This window comes from Pleurodeles waltl, chromosome 10, assembly GCF_031143425.1.
Source record: "Pleurodeles waltl isolate 20211129_DDA chromosome 10, aPleWal1.hap1.20221129, whole genome shotgun sequence".
Classification (NCBI taxonomy): Eukaryota; Metazoa; Chordata; class Amphibia; order Caudata; family Salamandridae; genus Pleurodeles; species Pleurodeles waltl.
The window spans coordinates 433061772-433081916 of NC_090449.1; the positions used below are offsets into that span (position 1 = coordinate 433061772).

Consider the following 20145-nt stretch of genomic DNA (forward strand, 5'->3'; position numbering starts at 1 on the left):
GTCTGAGCTCCCTATGGGTGGCAAAAGAAATGCTGCAGCCCATAGGGATCTCCTGGAATCCCAATGCCCTGGGTACCTAGGTTCCATATACTAAGGAATTATAAGGGTGTTCCAGTGTGCCAATCAGAATTTGTACAATTGGTCACTAGCCTGAAGTGACAATTTTAAAAGCAGAGAGAGCATGAACACTGAGGTTCTGATTAGCAGAGCCTCAGTGATACAGTTAGGCACCACACAGGGAACACATACAGGGCATACTTTATGAGCACTGGGGTCCTGGCAAGCAGGATCCCAGGGACACAGGCAAAAACAAACATACATATAGTAAAAATAGGGGTAACATGCCAGGCAAGATGGTACTTTCCTACAGTGCTGCGTTGCAACCCATACACTAGGAATGTAACAGTGTGGGATTTGCAGACATTTGCTACGATTGCGTTAGATATGTCCATGAAACAAAATTGAAGGATTGGGGGGTGTGATGTGTTGGGAGATCTTTATCTTGGAGGGCAATTTATTGCCCAAAAAGACGCAATGTATGCTTTTCAGCTTGGGAAGGGCCAATACTTATAGTATGCCAAAATGTTGGCAACGGCTCATAGATTGTGGCCCTGTTTCCCTGACGAACCTCCGGCTTTGGCCATCTTGACTGCATTGTTGACCTTGGGAGGTGGACAAAGACTGATTTCTCTCATTTATTGAGCACTGAGACATGATTCTCCATGCATTACATCGAATGCACAAAGTAGGTGGGAGACGGTCCTTGATGAGGATGTTTCTGCCTCAGAGTGGAAATGAGAGTACTAGGGAGTGATAAGACCAGTAGTTCAAACATGTGCTTTAAACGTATACAATATAATTACAATCATCAGCCATATCTGGCCCGAACATCCTTCATCGAATATACCCTTCATGTTCTCCTCAGTGTCCTTGCTCTGCCGTGGTTCAGCTGATTTTTTTAATGTAGTGTGGCACTGCAGTGCACTGGCGCCATACTTGAGGGACATCGTGGAAGTCTTAGAGAGAGCTACCTCGTGGAAAATTGTGTGTGCACCTAAAGTGATACAGTTAGGATTGCTCCCTGCACCAAAAGGAAAAAACACTAAGCCACAAATTTATATTGCTGGGACTTATTGGCAAAACGTCGTATTGCTATTAAGGGGCATATTTATACTCTGCTTGCGCCGGAATTGCGTCGTTTATTTTTACGCAATTCCGACGCAAAACTAACTCCATATTTATACTTTGGCGGTAGACGCGTCTAGCACCAAAGTCCATGGAGTTTGCGTCATTTTTTAGCTTGGACACCTACTTTGCGTTAATGAGATGCAAGGTAGGCGTTCCCGTCTAAAAAATTGACTCCGAGGCATGTGCGCCGTATTTACACTCCCGGGCAAAATTCACGCCCGGGAGTGGGTGGGTCAAAAAAAATTACGTACGGCCGCTTTTGCGCCGTTTTTTAGCGCCTGGACAAGGCAGGCGTTAAGGGACCTGTGGGCTCGGAAGGAGCCCAGAGGTGCCCTCCCATGCCTCCAGGGACACCCCCTGTCACCCTTGCCCACCCCAGGAGGACACCCAAGGCTGGAGGGACCCATCCCAGGGACATTAAGGTAAGTTCCGGTAAGTTTTTGTATTTTATTTTTTTGTGGCACAGGGGGGCCTGATTTGTGCCCCCCTACATGCCACTATGCCCAATGACCATGCCCAGGGGACAGAAGTCCCCTGGGCATGGCCATTGGGCAAGGGGGCATGACTCCTGTCTTTGCTAAGACAGGAATCATTTCTATGGGGGTTGGGAGTCGAAAAAAATGGCGCAAATCGGGTTGAGGCTAAAAATTTGCCTCAGCCTGACTTGCCCCATTTTTTGGCGCCCAAGCTCCATATCCCCCTACGCCGGCGCTGCCTGGTGTACGTCGTTTTTTTTCACGCACACCAGGCAGCGCCGGCGGCTAACGCCGGCTAATGTCATTGATTAAATACGGCGCCCGCATGGCGCTTCAGAATGGCGTTAGCCAGCGCTAATTTTTTTGACGCAAAACTGCGTTAGCGCAGTTTTGCATCAAAAAGTATAAATATGGCCCTAAGTGTCTCAGCCCTATGCTGCCTGGGTGCGGGGATTGGCTAAGAGACTTCTCCGACCAGGCAGTGGTGGAAGAGGTTAGGATTAAACATGTTTGAACAGACGAGAAGGTAGCAGACAACATAGCAGCTTGGGCACAGTTGCTTCATGACCTTAGAACACCAGATACTCCACCTGTTACTGCCAGGGATACATAAATTGACTGGATGTGCTAGACTCCTTTATGGTTGGGAGATGTATAGGTTGGTGGGAGTGTGGAATAGTGGTTGTGGAACCTCGCTGATGGGGAAGCTAGCCACAGTAAACTTCTTTTTGGGTCTATGAATACAATGCTAGATATTGTAATAGGTTCTTATTGCATGATAATACCAAGCCAACTGAGATGTAATGGTAGCAGTAGGGTGGGTGAGGGGTGCTGGGGATAGGTCCCTTTATCTCTTGTTTGCAACCATACAATTGGTAACTGTCTGGTTTTCTCTATACTGCTAATGTTGCGACTATATGATAAGCCGCTTGATTGCTGTGTTATAATGTATAAAATAATAACAATATATTAAAAAACTACCTCATGGTGACCGAAAATAGGTTATATGTATACACACATACACATACATATTGACTACCTATGTATATTATTTTTAGATGTTTATAAACATAAAACATATTTTACATCAGTTAATAAGTCTGCACTACCAGAGGTGCCCCCACGAACTCCAGGCCCATTTTCCTGGACTTCATGAGTGCAGGGATGCCATTTAACGCGTGTACTGGACATAGGTCACTACCTATGTCCAGCTACATAATGGCAAGTCTGAACATAGGCACATATGGTATCAAACATGTTGGAATCATACCCCAAGGCTTTTGCAAGCATTGGTTCTATGATTCATGCACTTTGGGGGCTCCTTAGAGGACCTCCAGTATTAACATTACAGCCTTCTGAGGGTTTCCCGGCAGCCCAAGCTGCTGCCACCTCCCAGGCAGGTTTCTGCCCTTCTGTTGCTTGAAAACCTTGAGCTCAGGAAGGCAGAACAAAAGATTTCCTTTGGGAGAGGGATTGCACCTTCTTCCTTTGGAAATAGGCATTACAGGCTTGGGAGGGGTAGCCTCCCCAAGCCACTAGAAATGCTTTGAAGGGTACATTTGGTGCCTTCCTTACATATACCAGTCTACACCGGCTCAGGGACCCCCAGTTCCTGCTCTGGCGTGAAACTGGAAAAAGGACAGGGACAAGGACCACTCCCCTGTCCATCATCAGTAGTGCTCAGAGCTCCTTCAGAGGGTCCCTGGGTTTTGCCATCTTGGATTCAAGGTTGGCAGGGAACTCTGGGAGCATCTGAGTGGCCAGTTCCAGCAGGTGACATCAGAGCCCTCCCCTGATAGGTGCTTACCTGGTTAGGTGACCAATCTCCCTTTCAGGGTTATTTAGGGTCTTGCACCCTCCACTTTGACTTTGGTCCGAAGAAACTGCATCTGGACTTTTCAGGGCGCTACAAGCTGCAACAAAGAAGCAAGATGCCTTCTGCAACATTGTAGCCCAGGCTCCTTCCACCAACTGCATAATTTCCCGGGGCCTGCATCCTCTGAGGACAGCCTATCTTCAGCCTGTATCAGAGAGGAGAAAGAATCTCCCTTGGGGTGAAGGAGTCACTCCCCTGCTTCTGCAGGCACTAACTGCGAAGACAACCGGCTGCGTTTATCCCCTCTCCTGCTGAGATGCATGGATCCTGCATCACAGGTCGTAGACTGAAGTGGTCCTCTCTTCTAGCTGTCCAACTTTGGTGGAGGTAGACCTTGCCTCCCCATGCAAGACAGTACCCCTGTGCACTGCGTCTTTTGCAGCTGCCAAGGTAGGTTGGCATCCTTCCTCCAAGATCTTCATGCATCTTGAAGCTTCAACCTCCAGCATGCTATCCTGTGACACAGCTGCCTGAGTGGTTCTCTAGCGGCGTGGGAGCCTTTCTCGTAGTGCTGCATGGGCCTCTTCTGCAACTGTTGTGTCCCCGTCCTGTGGGACTCCTGTGCTCACTGCTTGGTCTTCTGTGTTCTCTCTGTGTTGCTGAGGCCTCCCTCTGGCTCCCCCTTCTGGGTAGAATCTTCCTGGTCCTTCCTGGTCCCCGGCAGCAAAATTTTCTGCTTACCGCAAGCTTTGCAAATCCCAAGGCTTGTTGATGGACTCCGATGATGCAAACCCAACTGCAATCCTCCATCTGGCGTGGAACATCACCGCACCCTCCAGGAACCCGACTCTGTCTTCTTAGGTGCAGTGCTGATTCTTCTTCCTCACCGGTGGTTAACTTCTTGCACCTTCCTCCTGGTGGGTTGGGGCTCCTGCCCTGTCTGCACTCTTCTGTGCTTCTTGGCATTGGTCCCCTTTTCCCACAGGTCCTCTGGTCCAGGAATCCACTGTTGGTGTCTTGCAGTCTCTTCTGGGTTTTGCAATATTCTTCTGTTCTTCTTTGTGTGTGTTCTAGGAAACTTACTTGATTTACTCCTGCTTTCCTGTTCACTAGAGTGGGCTGTGTGTACTTACCTTTGGGCTTTCTAAGTACTCCCAGCTCCCCTCTACACACTACACTTTCCTAGGTGGAGGACCGACTTTCGCATTCCACTTTCTTAGTATATGGTTTGTGCTCCCCCTAGGCCCATTTCTAACTATTGTTGTTTTCATTAATTGCACTGTTTGTATGCCTATTTCTGCATTTTAGTGTATATAACATGTGTATTACTTACCTCCTAAGGGTGTAGCACCCCCAGCACCCCACCTCTCCTACAGACACTCTCAACAACCTGAGCGACTCACCCATCACCATCAACCCCTCTCCCCCTGACCCAGCCCCCAACTCCCTACACCCAACAATCATCAATCACAACATCCTTAAAGGCTCTCAAGCCTACACCACCACAATCCTCTCGCACAAAACTACCCCTCTCCCCAAACCTATCCAAGATTCCCATGGCACAGTTCCCTCTCCCAACCCCCCTCTCCTACCTCCCATAAACAGACTAGACGTAACTAATTGAAGTGACACACATGTTCCGCCCACTTCCTATGTCGCCTCTAACGCACCCCTCGATACCATTCTCAACTACTCTACTACTGTCTCCTCCCACATACCACCATGGATCTAGAGAACCATCAGAAACAGTCGCATCGGACCCCACACAATAAGAATCGCATCACCCACACACCCCCTACACACCCCCTACAACTCCACTCTCACATCTAAAATTAACGAACGGCTCACCAACCTTAAATCCCAACTTGTAATCATCATACAGGGCATCAACATGATAGCGAGAAGCCTCAACCCGCTGATGCATCCCCCGACCCTGGCACACACTCCACCGCCGGACATAACCACCCCCCAGAGTCTTAACAGGCTCTCCAGGCCCTACTACCTCAACGCCTTAAGGCCAAAAAGAACTAACGCTCCATTGTCACACAATTAAGCAGTACAACTTGCCCTATCCTACAACTCGCTCTTACCCATACCAAACATCCAGGTCATCACAGGTCTAGGCCGACATCTCATACCTCCCACCTCACCCAGACCTCCAACTCACCTCGTCAACATCCCCCTGATCCCTTCCATTCCAGATTCCAAGGTCCATCAGCATACAAATTGTATGCTCATTAACTGCAGATCGGCAGTCAAACATGCTGTGGATCTAGTTGATCCCATCCTTAATCACAACATTGACATTGCCCTCATCACAGAAACTTGGCTGACTGAACACTCTCAACCGATCATGGATACCCTCGTCCCACCAGTTTTCTCAATTACCAACAAAGATAGAAAAGACCGCCATGTGGGAGGCATTGTCATCATTCACAAAAATAATATTGAAATAGAGATAAAAGACTCATTCAACTACAACTCATGTGAACATCTCAACGCCTCCATCAGGATGAGTGACAATTCCAAGGTGACCTTCCACCTTCTTTACTACCCCATAGGTAACACACTACCTTTCGGAGATCACCTAGCTGACCTAATAACGCACTGCTCTCTATCATGCCCCAACTTCATCATCTTGGGTGACCTCAACCTCCAATGGAATGAAGATAATAATGCTCTTATCCAATCCTTAGATGACCTTCTACACAGCAAAGACCTTGCCCAGCACTGCAAGGGCCAACCCCACATCAAAGGAGCTACACTAGATGCGATTATAGCCCACAAAGACTCACTCACGATCAACGATATTCTTCCTGTCGACTGGTCAGACCATCACATCATTCTATTCCATCTTAACAATACTCCCCAAAACACTACCCACTCTCAAAAGACACTCAAATGGAAAAGAAACATTGACCAAATCCCATTAACTAATCTTGAAGAAAATATCAGCTCCCTACTCTCGCCCCCTTCGGCAAACCTCTCAACTACTGAGTTAACCACCCAGTACAACTCAACTTTTACTAGCATACTTGACCAATTAGCTCCCATGAAACTTAAAATAGTGAGAAATACCCCATCCAGAGCCTGGTTTAACAATAATCTCAATTTAGAAAGAAGAAAACTGAGAGCAGCCGAAAGACTCAGGAGATCCGACCCTTCCACTAAGCACCTTGAACAACTCAGAAGGGAATAGAGAAACTACAAAAAACACATAACCAATGAAAAAAACACCTTCTTCCACAATGCTCTAGACAAAGCTAAAAACCACCCTAAGGAGCTCTACAACATCATCAAACAACAAACTACTAAACCTTCCCCTAACCTCCCAGCTGCAACCAAAGACACTTGTGTCAATTTCGCTAACTTATTTGATGATAAAATCACAGAGATTGAGCTTTCCCTGGTACCTTATACTCCACCAAACACAGAGCCCCCCGCCTACCACAATCAATAATATCCATTGCCTACCCCCCCTGACAACCCCCCTCTTAGAACTGAAGTATATCTCTCTAAGCACTTTTAACAGTCAACCCAGCTAGCTGGGTAACCTTCCACCCTCTCCTGGCGATGGACATCTCTAAACTTTGTCCATCTCCAAAACATCCTCTCACCTAGCTGACTCCCTCCCATCCTCCCTGGCAAAAAAACTTCACCAGTCCCTCACCCCGATCTGGACCAAGATCATCAACAGCCTCCTACAAACCGTCGGGATTCCTGACTGCCTCAAACTAGGCCAAATCACGCCGGAGCTGACCCAAACATCCTCCATAACTATAGACCAGTCTAAACCTACCTTACCTTGCCAAAACTCTTGAGAAATGTGTTCTGCATCAACTAACCCAACACATTGGTAACAACAACCTTCTTAACCCTCTACAATCAGGTTTCTGAAAAGGCTGTAGCACAGAAACAGCCATTCTCAAAATAGGAGATGACCTCCGCAACTCCCTTGACGTTGACCGATGCTGCCTTCTGATTCTCCTAGACCTAACAGCGGCCTTCGACACAGTTGACCACAAGCTCCTTCTGGACTCCCTCCAAAAGAGAGTTGGAATAGAAGGCACAGTCCTCTGCTGGTTTTCTTCCTTCCTACAAAACTGAACGCAACAAGTGAAAATACATAAGATGACCTCGCCCACCTCAATAATCACCAGAGGAGTCCCCCAAGGATTTGTCCTCTCTCCCACACTCTTTAACATTTATATGGAACCTCTCACTACCATCCTCACTCGAGCCAACATCCCCTTCCATCTCTATGCTGACGACACTCAACTTTACATTGAAATATCCTCTTTAGAAGACATTCACCGCCTGAACAACACCCTTAAAGAAGCTCAATGTTGGCTATTCCACAACCATCTTAAACTCAACCAGGATAAGACGGAAATACTCCTCTCGAAAACGAACCGGCTCCCCAGATGCAAGAATGGCTGAAATCCATCAACACTCTCAAAAGCAATCTCACCCTTACGAACACAGTCAAGTCACTGGGCATCACTCTGGACTCCAACCTGACCATGGAGGACCATATCAAGAAGAATGCCAACAATGCTTTCCACAGCCTTAAACTGCTGAACAAAATCAAATCTTTCAATCCCCAAGATGATCTCAAACAGGCCACACAAGCACTGGTGCTCTCGAGACTAGACTATGGGATCTCCATCCTTACTGGCACGGCCAAATCCCAACTTGCCCCCATGGGGCCCACCCTCCATGCAGCCGCTAAACTGGTGACTGGAATTAAAAAATATGACCACATCTCTCCTGCTCTGAGGAGTCTAAAATGGCTCCCAATTGAAGCCTGTTGCAAGTTCCGAACTGTTTGCCTTCCACACAAAGCCCTTCACACCGGGAAACCAGAATAACTCACCAATAAACTCTTGAAAGCAGGTCAAACAAGATCACTAAGAAGCTCAAACACCTTCCTCCTCATCCTGCCCAAAACCCAGTAGCAACAAACTTGGACATGCTCCTTCTCAAGCAACGCTTCTAGAATCTGGAACTCCATACCAATGCTCATCAGATACATCCCTTCCCATCAGATCTTCAAGAAGCAACTAAAATAATTCTTCCTCAACCAACCTCTACTCCAAAAAGAATCTCTCACACCCCACCTCACCACCGCCAGAATCTTATTTTCTCGACCATGTGAAATCTACTTGTATAACTGTCTCTTTGAACTGATGCATTTACTATCAATACTGTTGTAAAGTGCTCTGATACCCTCTGGTCTTGCCAGCGCTATAGAAAACTATCTAAATAAAAATAAAAATATATTTCCCATGGAATGACCAACATGCATTCCCATGGAGTGACAAAAACAAATAAAACATGCAGTGATAAAGACAATAGGTCTCTCTTTTAGGACCTATTAGCCATGCCAAAGCCATTTACCGATACGGTGCAAAAACAAAAAGGGGAATGATGCAGCTGTTTTTTCCGGTTGATCATGCTGTAGGCATGTATGTGTCACTGCATATGTAAGTACCGACAGAAAGACGTGGACACCAATTTACTTTTTGTTTATAGACCGATCTAAAATGGAGGATGTCACCTAGGGCCAGAGGTAGCCTTTTGCGCCTCGCAAACGGCGAAAAACGCAGTTTGCGAGGTGCAAAAGGCCTGCCGCGATGCAGAGTCACATTTTGCGAGTCGGTACCGACTCGCAAAATGTGATTCCGACTCGCAAATAGGAAGGGGTGTTCCCTTCCTATTTGCGACCGCATTGCGATGTACAGTTGATTTGTGACCGCGAAAGCGGTCGCAAACCAACTCGCAGTTACCATCCACTTGAAGTGGATGGTAACTCATTCGCAAACGGGAAGGGGTCCCCATAGGACCCCTTCCCCTTTGTGAATGCAAAAAAAAAATTTTTTTCAGAGCAGGCAGTGGTCCTATTGACCACTGCCTACTCTGAAAAAAAACGAAACTAAATGGTTTCGGTAATTTTTCTTTTTGCAGCTCGTTTTCCTTTAAGGAAAACGGGCTGCAAAAAGAAAAAAAAACTGCTTTATTTAAAAGAAGTCACAGACATGGTGGTCTGCTGTCTCCAGCAGGCCACCATCCCTGTGAGTGCCTAGACTCGCTATGGGGTCGCAAACTGCGACCCACCTCATTAATATTCATGAGATGGGTCTTTGCGACCCCATAGCGAGTCGCAGAAGGTGTCTGAGACACCTTTCTGCATTTCCTTTTGCGAGATGCAAATTGCGAGTCCCTGGGACTCGCAATTTGCAACTCGCAAAAGGAAACCTACCTACATCTGGCCCTTAGATCCGTAAATAAAAAGAGAAATGTTTTTGATTTAGCATAGCCCCCACCCCTGCAAATGGTCGCTGTATGGCCTCCAAATCACCTCGGCCAATAAAACTGACATGCCTGCGAAGGGTGGGGGAACAACTGAGAGGTGGGTGGGGAAAACAAGAGAGACGGGGATAAAAGACAAAGCTGGGTGGGGGAAGGAGGGAGAAAGCAGCACATGACGGAGAGATGGGGGCAGGGGAGAAGCAGATAGAGAGCTGCACACAAGAGAGACACCAACATGGAATCCAGGTTAGGGAGTAAAGGACACAAGAGGGAGATGCACATGGGGAGAGAGCAACACAGCACAGGCAGGAGATGTTTTGGGGAGGGAAGCAACACAGAACTGAGTGATCTAGAAAACACATGGACACTCATAGAGTGCTGAAAGATAAGGGAAAAAGTGGTTGTCCTAAAGTGAGAGGTGGAAGTATACAAGCTATCTGATTGAAAGGATGATAAAGGGACTATGGTCCAGGGGAGACAGAAGCAGAAGAAGGGGAATGCAAGCCATCAAAGAAGAAGCAAGCAATTAAGAGTGACAATAAAGCCAACAAAGATAAGCCCACAATAGGCCTTTTGCAACCAGACAGCATGCACTGTCTGGTAAGCAAGATGTAAAAAGACATTCCCTTATGTATGCAGTGGAAAGATACAAGTCATCTAATCAGAACACTGGAAGACGAGAATGCTCTTGGACAAGGCACACACAAGTATAAGGGAAGAAAACCACTGGCTCAAGAGCAATAACTGAGACAGGCCAAAAACCCACTTCAGAAATATATTATGGGTTATGTTGGAGGCGCCATGTTCTGGTTGGCTGAGGTGAGGCCCTAGCCAGGCAGAACATACCACTCCTGTCAGGGGTGGGTGATTACCCTCACTGTGTAACCTGCACTCACCTTTGGGTAGCTTGGCACAGAGCAGTCAGGCATATCACAGGCACAATGTGTAAAGCACTGGCACAGCACTTCACTTCCACACAACAAATACACTGAGCGTCACTAAAGAGACTTCACACAAAGTGTAAAGTTTGTATTCCACACACACATTAGTTAACACTACATGAACATCATGTAAATCTAGGTATAAATCACATTTAGTAATATCACTAGCAGTACTTGGCCCAATTGTGTTAAATGGCTAACAGTAAGTACACATAAGAAAAAATAAAATTTTCCCTCCCAGCACCCTCAAGTGGGACAAAAAGTTGTCAGCATGAGACCAACCCTAGCGATTACCCTGATTCAATATCACACAGTTATAGGGTGCACCCCGTTTCAGAACGATGGTAGCAATGTGTACATACAGAGAATTGCAGCACTCATAAATAGCTCCACGGCCTAGGCCACACAGGTAAAACCCAATTTCAACCGTAATAATCCTCTGACAAAGAACCAACGTGTACAGCAACACTGCCATACAGTTTAGTCAGTCACAGGCAATCACTCTCAATCACTTACTCAACACCACTTCGCGGTGCCGAAGATATCAGGCAGGCTAGTATAACATGCACTCGCACACACTCGCCCCAGCACCCTAATGTGGTGCATTGATATCCAGCAGGTTAGTGGTCCCTGTGCTCGCAGACCCCCCTGGGTCCAAAACTTCCTCCACCTTCCAACCAGATCCTACTACTCCGCCTCTCACAAGCTCAAGATGAGAGCCCCTTTTCTCCAGATCCTAGGCCTCTCCTGTGGAGGTACACTTATCCAGGATCCTGGCGCAAAGATGGGAGGGGAGAAAGAATAAAAGGCTGATCAGGCAACAGGTGACAAAAGGAGGTTTGGTCACCACTCAGGGGTCCCCACACTGTGCCTTCCGGAGCAGACCCCTGTCTGCCTAGCATGAGGGGAGTGTCACCTTAGGACACAAGCTGTTCACAGTGGCTCCCATCCAAGTCAGGTACTCCACTAGACAATTCGGAATGCACCCAGAAAGAGTTCCCAATTGCGTACTTCCCTGGAATGAGGCACACAGTCTGGTGCATGCTGACTTCAATCACACCAGACAATTCCAGACACACATGGAGAGTTCTAATCCTGTAGCTCCTTGGAACGAGGCACAACATCTGCTGTGCAATGACTTGAGTCGTACCAGACAATTTCGGACACACACAACAAGCTCCTATCCCTTACCTCCTTGGAATAAGGCAGAATGTCTGGTGCGCGATGACTTGACTCACACAGGTAAATCCGGTCAGACACATAAAGTCGCAAGTTCAGCTGTGCCACATGAGGTAGAATGTGACACTGTTCTGGGTAAACCCCCACCTTCGAGGGTTGCAACCAGTGAATCAGACACCGCACACAATGAGCATGCAGTCAGATGTTGCACGAGAGAAATACAGCACACTCAACAAAAACAGGCCAAGGGGGTCCTGTAACAGGTGAACTCTCACTACCAACCAGATGCTTATGCGTGTCATGGGCTCATGGTGAAGGGCCACACTCCTTGAATGTGGGAAGTACTTTGAAAGCTCTCCAGCAGGCAATCTGGTCTCTCGGTGCAATACTTAGTTCCACGCTCACACCGCTGCTACCAGGTGATGCCCAGCAGACAATGTAGGCACTTAAGAGGGTACAGCTCTCCAGATAACACATGTAGAAGGTGTTGGTCCCTCGAGGGAGGTCTTTGAAATCCCTGAGACCTCAACAAGAGAACTGGGAGCAATGCAACAAGCCCTTGGAGAGCACATTTCAGAGTGTCACACAGCAGCAACTAGTTTGCCCAGGCCCTCAACGATGCAGGAAGGGTGTGCGGTCCCTTCCAGGGGTGGTAATTAGTCCTTGTGCACAACATATCCTTCTGGCAGTGTGTACCACGCGGTCCAGGGTCTCCGTCCCACGTTCCTGCAGTATATCTCTACTTTGCTGCAGTGTGGAAGCAGTAGTTACACTGTATTGTGCCTTTAAAGTTTGGGAAGATTCGGAGGGTTAACTTTTGAACAACAGAGGACTCCCCTAAATTTCACTTCTGTCTGCCAGGGGGCTGTGGAATCCAAATCTTAACTTTAGTGAGGTCATGATCTGGCTCCCCGTTTTTTGTTTTTCAGACCCCAATAAAAGTTAGTTTATACAGGATACATATAATATACACTCTGGGGGTACACCACAGGAGAGCAACAAGGGAGTCAGCAGTGCGATTTTTAGACCACATTTGGGTTGTGAAAAGATAAATATAACCCGAGAGAGGAGCCTACTGGAGTAAAGGTCTACAAGTTTATCGATAGTAAGTCAACATAAGTTTTAATGGTTGTATGAGAAGTAGAAAGCATAAAAAACAAGAGTAATTAGGAACACCTACGTTAACCCCTGCAGCACAAGAAATAGTGCAGATGGCAGAAAACAAGTGAAATAGAGGGCCATCATATGACAACTCTGAGTAAGTCACAATATATATTGAAGAATTGATGGTTCTAAAGAGAGCAATGTGAATTTATTGGTATGCTGGTACACAACAAAAATTGCAGGAAATTATTATGACATAAAAATCTGTAATAGGTCTTAATTCATAAATTTAAAAGAAGTTTTGTATATGATCATACAGAAGTTCCTTGTCTGTAAGTAAGAGATGTGTAAAGATAGTGGTTAGTAGGACATGTAGGATAATGTATAGCCGTTGTTAAACCTTGGTCTTATTCGGGATGTAAGTGTAAATATTGTTTTAGTTTTTTTTCAGTCATTCGGTATATACAAAAACAGATTGCGAACTCATAAATTTGTCCTGAAGAACGCTGAGTCAACATTTTTAAATACTATGAAAATCAAAGTTTTTATTGTATAGAAGTGTTGTTCATAGAGTTTTATAAATGTCAAATGTGGAATGAAACATTAACATTTGGTGACTGTATTATTATATAAGTAAGCATATCATTATTAAAGTAAATGTATAAAAATAAAGGAAAAGAAATATCATAGACCAAAAGAGGATTGCAAAGAGTGTTTATTGTGAGTAAGGCTCAAATACGGCTGTAGGATAACCACTACATAACGTTTTGTAATACTTGTTGTGTGCCAGCAATATTAATAAGGAATTACATTGTGGAAATCTGTAGGAGGCTGGCCTGGCTTATAGTGGGTACCTGATGGTACTTACACCTTGTGCCAGGTCCAGTTATCCCTTATTAGTAGATTAGTAGTGTTCTAGCAGCTTAGGCTGATAGAGGTAGCTATAGCAGAGCAGCTTAGGCTGAACTAGGAGACATGCAAAGCTCCTACTCTACCACTTATATCGTTTAGCACTATATCACAAGAATCACAATACTCAGAGTTACTAAAAATAAAAGGTACTTTATTTTAGTGACAATGCGTCAGAAATATCTCAGAGGATATATTCCCTTAGGAGATAAGTAAAATACACAAAATATACACCCAGACCAATATCAGGTGAGTAAACAGTTAGAAAAGTAGTGCAAACACTGTAGAATACAATAGGATGCAAAAGGCCTAGAGGAAACACAAACCATATACTAAGAAGTGGAATGCGAACCACTTAGGGACCCCTGGCCTAGAGTAGTGTGTAGAGGATCGCAGGAGTGTAAGAAAACACTAAGGGTTTCCAAGATACCCCACCCCAAGACCCTGTAAAGTAGGAGTAAAGTGACCCTACTTCCCCAGAAACATACTAAAGACGTGATAGCAGATTCTGCAAAGACCACAACTGACTGCAAAGCACTGAAGACGGGTTCCTGGACCTGAGGACCTGTAAAGGAAGGGGACCAAGTCCAAGAGTCACAAAGTGTCCGGGGGGGCAGGAGCCCACTAAACCCTGGATGAAGGTGCAAAATGGCTGCCTCCGGGTGGAAGAAGCTGAAGATTCTGCAACAACGGATGATGCCAGGAACTTCTCTTTTGCACAGAAGATGTCCCACGGAATGCTGGAGGATGCAGAGTTGTTTCTTTGAAGAAAGACCACAAACAAGCCTTGCTAGCTGCAAAGGTCGCAGTTGAAGAAAATGGGTGCTGCACGGGGCTCAGGAAGGACCAGGAGGTCGCCACTTGGAACAGGAGACAGAGGGGTACTCAGCAACACAGAGAGCCCACGCACAAGAAGGCAGCACCCGCAGAAGTAATTGAACATGGGTTCAAGAAAACTGGGCACAGCGGTCATCTCAACACTACAAAGGAGGGTCCCACGAAGCCGGTTGTCAACTCAGTGAGTTGAGCAATGCAGGACGGAGTGCTAGGGACCTGGGCTATGCTGTGCATGAAGGATTCCTTGCAAAAGTGCACAGAAGCCCTGGCAGCTGCAGTTCATGCAGTACACAGGATTACTGTCTGGCGAGGAGAGGCAAGGACTTACCTCCGCCAAATTTGGACAGATGGACCACTGGACTGTCGGTGTCACTTGGATCCAGCTCCTGTGTTCCAGGGACCATGCTTGTCATGATGAGAGGGGACCCAAAGGACTGGTGAAGCATTCGTTTGGTGCCTGCGTTAGCATGGGGAAGATTCCGTCGACCCACGGGAGATTTCTTCTTGGCTTCCAGTGCAGGGTGAAGACAGACAGCCCCCAGAGCATGCACCACAAAGAAACCGTCAAGCCGGCAGGATTAGGCACTACAACGTCGCTGGTAGTCTTCTTGCTACTTTGTTGCACTTTTGCAGGCATCCTGGAGCAGTCAGCGATCGATCCTTGGCAGAAGTCGAAGAGGGAGATGCAGAGGAACTCTGGTGAATTCTTGCATGCGTTATCTGAAGAGAAGCCCACAGGAGAGACCCTAAATAGCCCTCAGAGGAGGATTGGCCACCTAGTCAGGTAAGCACCTATCAGGAGGGGTCTCTGACCTCACCTGCTGGCACTGGCCACTCAGAGGCCTCCATTGTGGCCTCACATCTTTGCATTCAAGGTGGTAGAGGTCTGCAACACACTGGAGGAGCTCTGGGCACCACCCCTGGGGTGGTGATGGACAGGGGAGTGGTCACTCCCCTTTCCTTTGTCCAGTTTCATGCCAGAGCAGGGGCTGGGGGATCCCTGAACCGCTGTAGACTGGTTTATGCAAGGAGGGCACCATCTGTGCCCTTCAAAGCAGTACCAGAGGCCAGGAGAGGCTACTCCTCTCAGGCCCATAACACCTATTTCCAAAGGTTGAGGGTGTAACACCCTCTCTCAGAGGAAATACTTTGTTCTGCCTTCCTGGGACCAGGCTGCCCAGACCCCAGGAGGGCAGAAGCCTGTCTGTGGGTTGGCAGCAGCGGTAGCTGCAGTGAAAACCCCAGAGAGCTGGTTTGGCAGTACCTGGGCTTCATGCTGGAGCCGCGGGAATGCATGGGATTGGCACCCCAATACCAGATTTGGCATGGGGGGACAAGTCCATGATCTTAGACATGTTACATGGCCACATTCCGAGTTACCATTGTGATGCTACATATAGGTATTATGTAGTGCACATGTGTAATGGTGTCCCCGCACTCACAAAGTCCGGGGAAATTGCCCTGAACTATGTGGGGGCACCTTGGCTAGTGCCAGGGTGCCCTCACACTTAGTAATTTTGCACCTAACCTTCAGCAAGTGAGGGTTAGATGTAGAGGTGACTTATAAGTTCCTTAAGTGCAGTGTAAAATGGCTGTGAAATAACGTGGACGTTATTTCACTTAGGCTGCAGTGGCAGTCCTGTGTAAGAATTGTCTGAGTTCCCTATGGGTGGCAAAAGAAATGCTGCAGCCCATAGGGATCTCCTGGAACCCCAATACCCTGGGTACCTAGGTACCATATACCAGGGAATTATAAGTGTGTTCCAGTGTGCCAATCAGAATTGGTAAAAATGGTCACTAGTCTGCAGTGGCAATTTTAAAGGCAGAGAAAGCATAAGCACTGAGGTTCTGATTAGCAGAGCCTCAGTGACACAGTTAGACACTACACAGGGAACACACATTCAGGTCACAACTATGAGCACTGGGGTCCTGGCTAGCAGGATCCCAGTAAGACATATAAAACATACTGACAAACAGGGTTTTCACTATGAGCACTAGGGTCCTGGCTAGCAGGATCCCAGTGAGACAGCAAAAACACCCTGATATATACTCACAATCAGGCCAAAAGTGAGGGTAACAAGGCTTTTAAAGAGGCTACCTTCCTGCAAAATCCATAAAGGGAGGCTTGTGTTTATGTATAAAGGTTAACTCTGTCCCTTTATTCGTGGAGGGGTACCTCTCTTAATTGCAGGGATACGTTTAAAACCTCACTGGTGCTAGTGCACACACCTAGGCATGCTATGACAGGCTGGATAAAGGTTTAAAGCACCATAGGTGCTAATACACACACCTAGGCCTGCTATTACAGGCTGGATACATATTTAAACACAACCTAGGGGCAAGTGTGCACACCAGCCTGCTATGACAGGCTCAGCACATGTTTGGCGTGCCAGTGAGCACAGGCGCACACACTGGCCAGCGTCCCTTCCTCGTATATGTAGGAAGGCATGCCCACTTCCACACTGTATTGACAGTGGGAAAGGGTCCAGGGCCCTAAGGCCACTGGGAACGGAATCAGCAAAAATCTATGGAAGAACTGACCCCCCACCCCCCCCAGGTAGGGAATCCACATGGGGTTCTTCCCTATCGGGCAAAGGACACGCATTTGTACCAGCCCATCCTTCCGCCTTCCACCTGCCCCGTCCTTCAGGGGATGTTCTAAAGATAGCGTAGTGTCTCCTCAGGAGGAACTACGAAGTTATCAGTGCCAAACTAAGCACAAGCACAATTGTGCCTCCACAGGCCTGCATCTGCATCATGCTTCCCAGGCTATTCTAGTGGGTGACACACTCAGTGTAATGTTCCGCTAGTAGCCAGGGCTGTACGTGCCCGGGTATGTGGTGGATCATTTTACAGGGCACTATGGGGTACAGCACCTGAACCAAGCACGTAAGTGCCCCCTCCTAGTATGTGTAGGCAGGGCATGCATACTTTCCCACTGCAGTACAGCGGGAAAGTGCCCAGAGTCTTAAGGCCACGCAAAGAAAGCCAGCAAAAGACTGGGAGAAAAAAGCAAAGCATTTCAGGGAAATCCTCTAAGGAGGGCCATCCCCAGCAGGTTGGCAACGATAGGTATGCCTACAGACAGCTAAAGCCAAAGCTCTCTGTAGCAGAGACCTAAAATAAGATGAACAAAAACACTGCAACGCCACACTAACAGAAAAGTTTCAAAATGAAAACAAATAAACAGACAGGTGTTAGGAAATACAGTAGGAAAACATGGACACCCATAGAAATAATGCATCAATAGGCAAAACCTACACAAGCACTTATACATATATCGCTACACACACACAATGTACAGAGGTGTATATAGCAATACAGGAGCAAATATACATCACTGAACCCCACACAGACTACACATGGAGCATGGGTCAAAGCAAACATTTCCCAGGGCCCAAAAAGTTTGGTCTGTGATGTGACCAAGGGCTGCATTGATGCCAGCAGGGTGGCATTAGGTTTGAGGGGGGTGGCGGCAATAACGTTGATGTAGGGAAGCGAAGCATATACATCTAGTGGCTGAATTGTACAATGTGAAACCAGAAAACCTGTGATTAATCCTGGGTTTCCCAATTTACCAAATTGTGTGATCCAACACAATTGTTTCATTTCACTTTTCCTCCTTTTTCTCTATTATCACATATAAAAGGGCCTGAAATACATGGCTTCAGGGTGTGCATTGTACACAACCTACTCATGTGTTTGATTTAATAACTTACAATATTACTCATGTATAATAGGAAGCCATGCCACCCAAAGGGTTCCCATAACTGACTTGCCTCTTAGTTCAGGGCTGGCTTTAGGGCGCTATGACCGGTGCAGCAATACCTGCCGCTGACTTTAGTGGGAGGGGTGATGTAGCATGTGAACTTCCTTGTGCATGCAGGGTATTCAGGCAACAATAAACATGTCAACATAACTCTAGTGATAAATGTTCCTGTTGGTGAGAGATCAGAATGTTGTCTAGCAGCAGTTCTGACTCATCATAGCAGCGCAGATGGTTAATGTGTCTGTTGAAAAGAACAGGTACTATGCAGATCACAGAACTGAGTGTGACTGAACTATGAGTAAGACTATAAATAAATAAATGTATGTCAGAGAGGGGCTATGGACAGAAGTGGGGCACTGCTGGAGGGTGGTAGAGAGGGAATTCGTAGAGAAGGTGGTCATGGGAGAGAGGGGACCCAAAAAAGACTGTCTCACAGGGCACCACCAGCACTAAAGTCAGTCCTGCTATTGGCATTGTTTTCAGGGTGCAGGGAAGAGTGAATGCTTGTAAATTAATGTTTGGAAACTACAATTTCTTTAAAAACATCCTTCTCAAAGCACTGATATAATCCTGATGTACTAAGATAACACGTTTTGCATGTTAATAAACTACACTTTTTGAATTTTGAAGAGATAGTTTTACGTTTGCTGCAAGTTTTCTTAACAAATAAAGGTCTTCTTAAAGTTAAGTGGTGCATTTAACTTTAAATCACCTTTAAATAAAGGTTTGTCTGTTTATTTAACAGCTTGGTGCTGAGACGAGTGAAAATCAGCCCAGTGCTTCTGTTGGTGAAGGGGTGCATGTAAAGGTCAGGAGGTCTGCGTGAAGCCCCAGGGCGTTCTTTAAGCATCACTGATGTAGAGAGCTACACAAGCAGACCCACACGGATAGATCGACAGAGGCGCCTATAGACACACAACACATATATGCCAACACAGCCCCAGAGAATAAAAAAGACATTCCACGACACAGCCGTACTCGTGTACAAATTACATACAGAATAACTATGGCCGAAGAACCATTACCAGTAAATAAGGGAGAGGCCGTCGAAGCGCTCGAGCTGCCTTCCAGGCGGTTTAAGATGGGACATCTCATTCAGGGACCTGCCGGAACGTCCTCTTCCGCGCATTGAAAGCTGCCAAGACAATGTTGTTCTATCTCGCTCTGATTGTGAATGAGGCAAGGTGGGCAGCGCCGGACACAGGGTGACCGCTCACGAGGGCCTCATTTAGACACGGCACTGCCAACTACAGAGGTCTCTCGCAGCAGAAAGGCCTTCCAGCACAGCGGCTCGCTGGAGCCAATAACACTTGGGGCATCCCAAAGTGGAGGTCAGAAGAAAAGGAAGACCTGGGCTTGCAGAGCCTCAAAAGGAGATAACATTAAGTGCCCTCTTTACGTTATATTCCGCGGGACTCCCAAAGCCGGCATCGCTGCCGCTCCTCTGGCAGCACCGTGGGGCTGCCGTAGGCAGCAGATGTTTCTACACTAGACTTAATCCTAAATGGCAGGTCTGGCAAGGGCACCCTCGGCGGCCAAGGGCTTTGCGAGCTCTGCATCTCTAGACACAACAAGCGGAGTAGGCGGGGTGAGGGTGAAGGAGAAAGCGTTTGC

The 20145-nt window shown here is 47.0% G+C and overlaps 1 pseudogene; it reads left to right on the forward strand.

Annotated features, from left to right (window-relative positions):
- Positions 1-9292: 9292 nt before the first annotated feature.
- On the forward strand, positions 9293-9415 carry LOC138262523 (small nucleolar RNA SNORA35; annotated as a pseudogene).
- The last annotated feature ends 10730 nt before the right edge of the window (positions 9416-20145 follow it).